The sequence below is a fragment of the Apium graveolens genome, chromosome 8 (genome assembly GCF_009905375.1).
Source record: "Apium graveolens cultivar Ventura chromosome 8, ASM990537v1, whole genome shotgun sequence".
Taxonomy (NCBI): domain Eukaryota; kingdom Viridiplantae; phylum Streptophyta; class Magnoliopsida; order Apiales; family Apiaceae; genus Apium; species Apium graveolens.
In genome coordinates, this window is record NC_133654.1 from 70,213,980 (window position 1) to 70,224,551 (window position 10,572).

The 10,572-nt window shown below is 34.7% G+C and overlaps 1 pseudogene; it reads right to left on the bottom strand.

Moving 5' to 3' along the window:
- Positions 1-1,559: 1,559 nt before the first annotated feature.
- Positions 1,560-10,273, bottom strand: LOC141679677 (glucan endo-1,3-beta-glucosidase 8-like; annotated as a pseudogene).
- Between the last annotated feature and the right edge of the window lie 299 nt (positions 10,274-10,572).

The window sequence follows — 10,572 nt, forward strand, 5'->3', positions numbered from 1 at the left end:
CTCAACTTTCAGTTGAACCGAATCTAATCATCTACCTCAGCTTTTAGTTGAACTGAATCTAATCATCTTACGGATTGGAGATTCAAATAAATTGGGGGTTTACATCAATTGACATCAATTGAATCCATAATCTGAAATGGTTGGTAGATTAAACCACGTCGCTTCTCGTATTATGGCAGCAAATGGTGTCGGCGTCGGCATGGGTCTCCCCGTCGACAAACGCATCATCTCCGATAAGCCCGTAATCTCCTCTCTCTCTGTCTCCACCATCTCTCTCTCTCCCCCTCCCTCCCCCTCTCCCCCCTCTATCCCCCTCTAATAATGTATATTTCTGTTTAATTAATACGATCTAATTAGAAAACTGAAATTGGGCATTTTTGAAATCCTAATTAGAAATATTTTTTTCCCGTTGTTGGAAGGCAGCCACAAATTGAACGCGTTGCTCAAATTCTGGTGCATTCAGACCTGGTTAATTCTCTTTTCCTTGCTGATTCTGATGAAAGACGGAATGATGTAAGTTTAGTTAATTTGATTTTAGATTAGATGCCTTCAGATATATCAATCGACACAAGGATAGAACAACCTACTTTCGGAAAGGTGCTTTTGGGGAGTAGAGGGATGTTTGTGGATAGATATATGTACTCAATATGTGTAGTATTATTATTTGCCTATACATTTTTCTTAAATATCCTCTTTATCCTGGCACTGACATGCTTGAATCTTAAGAATTAACTTTTCTTAATAGCATCATTTATGAGAATTTAATTGAGATTGGACTAGCCATTAGATATGGTTTATTTGATCATTTGTATTCGGTACAATTATGTACAAATTATCAGGTGCAATTTTATTTATGATCTCTGCGTTAGTTCAGGGGACTAATGTGGAAGGAGGAGTTGGAATTAAGCTTTGTGGACTTCATAAAGGATGGGGCACAGTGGCTGGTGGATAACACTGACATAAAACTTGTTGGTAAGTAGAGATGCCATCAAATCATTTCATCACTTTGGTAAACGTTTGCGGTTTAATAAAATTATCCAGTACTTGGTTATTTAAAGATATTTCAATTCATATATATAGTTCGTATCTGAAGTTTTTCTCTTTTTCGCATTAAGTTCTTATCTGAGCTAAACAATTATGTGGCTTACAGTCTTATCTCGTATAGTGCACAGTACAAAATATACGTCTTCTGCTAACAATGCATACTTATGTTGAAAAAGAGTGGTGTTACTTGTGTACTAACACAATTCTTCTGTTCTGGAACTCAGGGATTGATTATTTATCTGTTGCTGCTTTTGATGATATTATTTCTGCTCACATTGTTTACCTTGAAAGAAGATCTTTATTGCTGGTATAAATTTGGGCAAACTACACATCACTTTACTATATGAATAATAGACTTGCATAGTTCCCTGTCTCTATTTGACACACACAAACACAAAGTTGTGATACACATTTTCTTTTATACAAGTAAAAAGTATTTGTAGCTGGCACAATTTATCTTTAAATATGTATCTATATGCTATGGGGACTCTGATTCCATCACTTTGTAAAGCTAATTAGAAAAGACAACCACCGGTAGATGCATTATGCTTCACTATCTTTGATGTGCCCTTGAAGTCACAAGCTTCCACATCTTCATTTTGAATCTGAAAATAATTGTTAAATGTATACGATGCCTTATGCGCTTCATCCAAATTGCTGCATGATCCTCCATCCTTCAAGCTGGTATAATCACCCATTGTACATGCATATTGTACATTGGATTCTGCATCCTTAGGATTCTTGACTTTGTCGGTGTCCAACACACACCATTGCTGCTCAAGATACTGCACATTCTTTGCTGGCATTTTATCGTTCCCGTTTCCTGTAAAGTCTAGTGAGTACTTTGGTTGTCCGTCGTATCTAAAAATCCCCCAATGGCGCTCAAATGGGCCCAGGGCTACACTTTTTAGATTTTCATCCATTAGACTGAAAAGGTAGCACTCAATGTAGCCAGGATAGAGAGGAGTTCCTTTGTTAGTTGCCATTTTTTCTGAAAAATCGGTCGTAGAATTTTTTAGCCATCTTGGCATTAGCAGTTGGCTTTTTTCAAAGACCAATAAAGAGTGTCAATATTTGCATCAAACATGTTGTTGTAGCTAATGTTTTTGTCTTGAACAGGTTTGGCCCCTCCATCGAAGAAAGCAAATTGGACAGGAAAATCTGGGTTCTGGTAAAGACTCAGAAAAGGGTAGATGTTAATAAGGAACATAGAGTCGTTGTCACTGAGAAATTTCGCAATTTTACCTATAATGTCTTTGATGTCGCTGCGAAAATGACCATCACATGGAACACCTGAACCTCATTCATATACATCAACATTTTGTGGGGTGGTTACTTTTATATTGTTATGGCCAGCTTCATTCAAAGCCTTTTGAATGTTTTCCATAGCAGGTAACAATGTCTTTAGGTTAGAACCATTATAGGCTTTTAAGAACAGTTCATTTCCTACAGCAACAGACCTGGAAAATCATTGAAATAGATTCATCAGATTTCTATATGACAGAAGATATATAGCTCATATCCGCTAGGAGAATGTTTTATTTAATGATCTTTGGAGTTTATCCTGATTCTTAAATTCATTTCTGTTCTTGTGGTCATTTTTTTGATTGATTTGATACTTGATTAAATGTCCTGTGATTATTCTTCAATTTAGTGTATGTGTGTAAATTCTGGGTACACTACACTGTATAAAGATTCTCAAAATATTAATGCTTTATTTTTACATCCCTTTTTCTTGATTTTCTTGATATTTGTTTAGTGCCCATTTGTTTTTGTTTTTAATTATTATTGAAATTTGTTTGTGATATTGATGAGTTTGTGTAGGTCTCCAGATGGGTCTGGCTTTCTTACCTCTACTGATAATAACACTTTTCATGGCTTCACCTTGTAAGTACACTTGTAGCCTCTTTCATATGAACTGAACACACACAATTGGGTATCAACACGAATGATCTTGTCAATTTTCAGGGTCCAAAGTTATTTTACATTTCTGTTACGCAGCATCCTTCATTTAAATAAATTTTCTATGCATAGCAGACCGGGGCTGTGCATCCGGACCAAATGCATTTCTAGCCGTGTTGGGAATTATGAAAAATGTGGACAAGATACGCGAACAAAGAGGCTTTAGGTCACCAGGGTTTTGGGTCTAATTAAATGATCTCTCCCGGGAAATAATTTTAACGCCCTTTTCGGGGCCTTGCCATAGTTCATAATAATATTTGAACACATATATTGTGTGTCTTGATTGTTTTTATATGTTCATATATATTTGGATTTGCTGGATAGATGTAAACTGAACTTAACATCATTGACTCACAGGAAGGCAGAGGTAACTTGGAGTTAAAATTAGAGAAGCAGATGAGACGCAACATGATGTTAGCGGTTCAAAGCCAGTTACTGAGATTTTGATGATTAGTTAAAAGTCGGTGCTTTTAATTGTAGTGATAAGGGTGCATTTGTATTAGCCATTTAGCTTGTCTTGTTATTTATACCTAGTTAGAGGTACAAGGTTGTATTATTTTTGGTTATTTTGTTGACTTGTATAAAAAACAGGTTTGTGGCATGTTCAATTTACAAACAAATTTTGTCAATTTTTTTTTAGAAATTTGTTATATTAGGTACTTCAATGTTACAAACAAATTGGTATAATATAATACCAATCATTATAAAACTCTTACAGTAGGAAAAAAATGTTACAATGCTTTTGTGGCCCGCGTGTGGGGCCCACAGGTGGGGTCCACATGTAGGGTCCATTTTTTTTACAAATTCTAAGTACAAAGGTAACATATATAGTATGATACTATAGACATACTTTGATGTTACCTTTGAAGCCTATTGTAACATAAAATTCAATGTTACAGCAGGGTAAAGGGGATGTTACCTTAGGGGCCAAAGGTAACTCGAAAAAAAGCAACTTAATTTTTATGTTACCTTAGGGCTTTTTCTGGCTGTGGTAACACTTTTTTGGGCCTGTTGTAACATTTTCTTGGTGTTGCTGTAGGCCATTTATGGTGTAGTGGAAATTGTGACACGACATGGAGTTCCAGTATCCATAGTTTCAGACAGAGATCCTCGATTTAATTCAAGATTTTGGAGAAGTTTTCAAGATTGTCTCGGAACGAAGCTGAATATGAGTATCGTGTATCATCCGCAGACAGACGGTCAAAGTGAAAGGACAATTCAGACTATTGAAGATGTGCTAAGGGTATGTGCACTAGATTTTGAAGGGAGTTGGGACGAACATTTGCCATTGGTTGAATTCTCCTACAACAACAGCTATCATGCCAGTATTGGAATGCCACCTTGTGAAGCTTTGTACGGGAGAAGATGCAGATTTCCAATATGTTGGGAATAAGTTGGTGAGAGAAAGATTTTAGGTCCAGAATTGATCCAGCAGACAAAGGAAAAAATAGAACTCATTCGGAAAAGATTAGTAGCAGCTCAAGATCGCCAATGCAAATATGCTGATCCTGCCAGAAAGGATATGGAATTTGAAGTTGGTGAAGTAGTGTTATTGACGGTTTCACCTTGGAAAGGTTTATCAAGATTTAGGAAGAAAGGAAAGCTGAGTTCGCGTTATGTTGGCCCTTTTGAGAATTTGAGGCGTGTGAGAAAGGTTGCTTACGAGTTAGCATTACCACCTCACATGCAGCATATTCACAATGTGTTCCATGTGTCAATGTCAAAGCGTTATTTGCCTGATTCAAACCATGTGATAGAATACGATCGAATCGGGATTCATCCAGATTTATCTTTTGTAGAACAACCATTGCAGATTTTAGATAAGAAAGAAAGAGTGCTTAGGAATAAGTCTGTGTCGTTAGTGCGAGTCTTGTGGAGGAATCCCAAGGTTGAAGAGTCGACCTGTGAGTTGGAAAGCGAAATGCGATCCAAGTATCCTCACTTGTTTTCCTAGGCTAATTCTGAGGACAGAATCCTGTTAAGGGGGGAAGGATGTAATATCTGGGAAAAATTATGTGAATATTATATATTAAATAATTAAATATTATGTGTTTTATGAATTTAAAGTGATTATTACCATGATATAAGATGGTATAGCTGTTATGTGTGTTTCTGTGCGGGCCAGAAATTTTTTTGATTGGATAATATGTTGAAACTGCAATTATATGAATCTATTTGCAATCGGAACGCGTATTTATTAGCGTCTTTATTAAGATACTCATTTTATTTCAATTATCCGTGTTCGAATGTAGTTTAAGTGTTTTTGGGTTTTTCTGGTAATTTAGGGATCGTTTCTGTGTTTTAAAAATCAGTGGACCGGGACCCCACAGGGACGTCAAACCCCACAAAATCTGTGTTTTTATTTTTATAAAATTAATCGTATTTCAAATACCCTTTATTTTTGTATTTTTGAATTATTCGCAGTTTTCGGGCAATTTTGACATTAATTTTGTATTTTATTATTTTTAAAATTATTCCCCGTAATTATTATTTTGGGACCTTAATTAATAAAATTATGGGATAAAAACACCCTTAATTTATTTTGGGTATTAATTTATGTATACATATAAATTGCTGATCAGAAATTATTTTACGTATTTTATTTTTATTAAAATTTCAGAAAATAAAAAAAACAAAAAAAGAGAAAAAGATATCAAGAACAACTGGGGGTGAGATTCATTCACGAACAAAGATTGGAATATATTGGGTGCTTCAGGAATCCATTTGAAAAGCTCTAATAACCAAATCAAAGCTCTCATCGAGCCCGTTCTAGTGGCATCAAAATCACGAATTGAGGTATAGTATTTATAAAAATCGAATTTTTGGGTATTTTGTTCTTGAGAAATTCGTTTTTGAATTTTGAGTGATTGTTTGATGTTTTTGTTAATGGATTAATGTTCCTGGGATTACAAGGAGTGGTTTAGCATCTTGTTTTATTAATTTTGATTACGATTTGAGTAAGTTGGGGTTTTAAGTTTTTCAATTTTTCAATTCAATTTTCTGGATTATAGTGATGTTCTTGATGATGTTTGATGATTGGGTTAGTTTTTAATTATTCCGGGCTTCATTTTGATACTGAGAACTCGAGTTTTGGTACCGATTTGGTCGAAATCGGAGTTTTCCGATTGGGTTGCCAGACTGGATGTTGAGCTCGCCGGAAAAGATGAACGGTGGAGTGTTTGCGGCTGCTGTCGGCTGGATCGTGTTGCGGGGGATCGGGGAATGATTTGGGTGCCATATAGTTAATAAATGGAGTGTGTAGGGGGCTGTTTGGTGTTGCCGGAATCCGGCAGAAGTCACCGGATTCTGGGTTCAGCCCAGATTCCGGTCGGCTTCAAACCCGACCCGGCCACCTTCTTCAAGACCCGTTTTTTTGATTAAAAATAACCCGGTTTCGATCCTTGTTTCCCAAAACCCAAACCCTGAAACTGTTTTTGCCAAATTCTTTTTATTTTTAATTTAAAATTCAATTTCAATTTTCAAAATCATTTCTTTTAATTTCAAAAATCATTTAGGTATTATTTTAAATTCTAAAAATTATTTTCTGAATTATTTTAAATTCCTAAAATTATATTTTTTTTATTTATTTTCAAAACTAAATGTGATTTAATTATTTATAATTTATTTTAGTTAATTATTTATGAGTTTGATTAATTGATTAATTCATTTAATCAATTAATTTTATTTAATAATAGTTAAATAAATGTAAATTATTTATAATTAATTCAAATAATTCCTAAAAAATATTTTTAAGCTTTTAAAAAATTATAATTTGGTATTTAAAAATCAATTAATAATATTATTAATTGATTTATTTCCAATTATTTCTTATTTTATTCATAATAAATAAACCGTTCGTCCGTTTAATACGAAACGAATGCGTACAGACTCAGAAAAATATTACGCTTCCAATAAAAATACTTTTGAGTCTTAATTTATTTTGTATTGCAATGTCATTTGATTTGTGTATGAGTTTGAGTTGGTATTTGATCGGTAAATGCTAATATTGACCTGATTTTAATTCTGAACGTACTAAAACCTATGTTTTGACGATCTGACTTATATGATACATGAAATATGTGATTACATGATATATAAATGACATGATTACATATTACGTGATATGCATGCTATCTGTTTACAGTTTTAAAATGTTATGATTAGTTATAAACGATTGGGTAGATGTCAAGACGTATAGTTACGTCGATTGAGTTTGGTTCTGTCAGTTAAGATAGTCCTTTTGTTTATAGAATCGAGTAGCAAGGAGTGCAGTCAAGTGTTAGACGGAGATAGTAGCCAGCAACTATAAGCCAGAGTAATAGTAAGAAGTTATTGAGCATACCAGGCAAGTACCCTAACTTCACTTATCGTTGAAGTGACATTTATTTCGAATCATATTATGCAAGTATTTATATCTTCACTTATCATTCAAGTGATATTGACTCTGAACTCTATTCTTTCAATTTCCATACTATTCTAAGTTCAGAATAGTTAAACATTTTATATTTCGCTACAAATTACTCTATACGGTGGAACGTTGAATTGAGATTAGCGAATAACTAATTGTTCTGGTTATTTCGCCATTGGTTGTTGAGTTAACTCCGGACCATGAGAAATGGGGAGTTACGTGGTTAAGGATGTCATTTGATTCGACTCCTTTGATGGAAAATTGTTTTTTTATGGGTTGGATGGTTGTGTAAGAGGCCGTGGCGGCGGTCTAGCGTGAGCTATGTGTTATACAAGATATAACACCTTGCTAGGCCGATATGTGCCTTGGGTACCTTTTGTTTAGTTGGATATGCTTCGGCATACCGTCACAGTAGCGGATTTATTTATGGATTTCAATAGTTGATTATTCCAAATCTTTAGTGTGTGGTGATTTATGATTTCCTAGTTGGGTTGTGCTTATTTGTCTTTGATGCGTAGCTAACATTTAAGATTGTTTGTTAATCTCTATTGAAGCGACACTGAATATAGAGGTTTAGAACTTGCCATGCTAGTATACGTTTATGTATGAATTGACATGCATGATTCGTAGTGTAATTTTAACCATCTTACACACCCTATGTAATCACAATAGATAACTTGTTCTTAAACCATTATGTTTTCAAATCTTATAGACATATAGGGTTCAAGCATAATTGGTGTCTACTCAACTTCTATCTTAATTGTGGATGTTTAGTAGTAGGGTATACATATATCGAAAGATAGCGTATACAAATTTCATGTTATCTGATTAGTTGTCATCATCTTCGCATACTATTGATAAAGACATAAACTTTGAATGAAGTATTTAATAAAGTTAGAATCCCATGTTTTATTCTCATATAAGTAATTCATTTTTAATCTCTTAGTGAATGCATGCTAGTATAATCTCTTAGGTAGTCAATCAACTCAAATTTGTTACTTTTCTTAGCTGTGAACGATAATCATACATTATTGCATACGTGCATAATCTGAACTTAACCTAAACTAGTCTTCGTTGGAACAAACTTGACTTAAATCTTATACTACTTGTGATCGTGTACGCTTGCGTATATTTTCACGTGTGTTTTAGTGTGAACAATAACACATTCAATCTCTCCTTTCTGCTTAACGCGTCTGCCACTACATTTGCTTGTCCTGGGTGATAGTTAATCGTACAATCATAGTCTTTGATCAACTCCAACCATCTTCATTGTCTCATGTTAAGTTCCTTTTGTGTAAATAAATATTTCAACTCTTATGGTCCGTATAAATCTCACATCTTTCTCCGTATAAATAATGTCTCCAAATATTTAAGGCGAATACTATTGCTGCCAGTTCCAAGTCATACGTGGGATACTTCTGCTCATGAGGTTTTAGTTGTCTAAACGCATATGCAATAACTTTATCATGCTGCATCAAAACATAACCTAATACCTGAGAAGCATCACTATAAATTACAAACTCTCCTTGATCGTCTGAAAGTGATAACACAGGTGTCGTGATCAATCTCTTCTTCAACTCCTAAAAACTTTCCTTACACTTCTCGTTCCATATAAACTTCTCGTTCTTCCTGGTAAGTTTCGTCAGAGGTGTTGAAATTCGAGAAATCTTGAACAAATCTTCGATAAAATCTTGCTAATCCTAAGAAACTTCTCATTTCTGTTGGTGTTTTTGGTCTTTCCTAACACATAATAGCTTCAATATTCACTGGATCCACTTTGATCCTTCATTACTGACTATGTGTCCTAAGAATTGAACTTCCTGCAACCAAAACTCACACCTTGAAAACTTAGCATACAATTTCTCCCTTCTCAAAATTCCCAAATCTAATTCTTAAATTCTCCGCATGGTCCTTCGTTGACTTCGAGTAAACCATGATATCATCAATATACACAATTACAAACTTATCCAGATATTCCTTACAGATTATGTTCATCAAGTCCATAAATATTGTTGGTGCATTGGCCAATCCAAAAGACATTACTAGAATTTCATAATGATCGTACCTAGTAATGAAAGCTATCTTCGGTACGTCCTCAGGTTTAATCTTCAATTGGTGATACCCTGATCTCAAATCAATCTTAGAAAAGTACTTTACTTTTTTTTAACTGGTCAAACAAATCATCGATTCGAGGTAACAGATACTTGTTCTTAATAGTAAGCTTGTTGAGCTCCCGATAGTCGATACATAATTATGCTTCCATCTTTCTTCTTAACAACTAACACCGGTGCACCTCATGGGGATACACTAGGTCTGATCACTCCTTTTTAAATTAATTATTGAAATTGCTTCACCAATTTCTTCATTTCAACTAAAGCCCTTCTGTAGGGCCTTAGATACAGGTTCCGTTCTAGGTGCTAAGTCGATTGCAAACTCAATTCCTCTATCTGTAGGAAGTCATGGTAACTCATCTTGAAACACGTCTGGAAACTCATTGACCACTGGAATGTCTTCAAGTTTTGCTGGCTCCTGACTTATATCTATTATATATGCCATATAATGCTTGCAACCTTGTCGCAGTAACTTTTTAGCTTGAATCATCGATAAAAACTTCTTTGCTTGCCTTTGACCTTTAAATGTCACCACTTTCTCATCCGGCATCTTCAGAATCACCTTCTTATTACGACAGTCTATCTGAGTATCATGCTCCGATAGCCCGTCCATCCCTTGAATAACGTCAAATTCTTCTAACTTAAATGGTCTCAAATCAGCACAAAGCTTATTGCCAGAAATCTCAATCTCACACATACAAACTTGGTTAACATATACACGTTCTTGATTCTTTAGTTCTATAGTCATAATCTCATTTAACAATTGAGCTCGATAAAATCTTGAGAAATAATTGATCGAGTTACTCCCGAATCTACTAATACTTTGGCACATAAAAAATTCACAGTAAGAATACATGCCATCACATCCGTATCCTGAATAGCATCTTTTACATACATAACAAAAACTCTCACTCTTGGAGACTCATTCACAATTGGAGTAGATCACATGATTCTTAGCACATCACTGACTAGGGCTGGTAATTTACAATCCTTGCCATATGCCCTGGTTTCCCACACTTGAAATATGTAAATCTAATTGTTGGAACT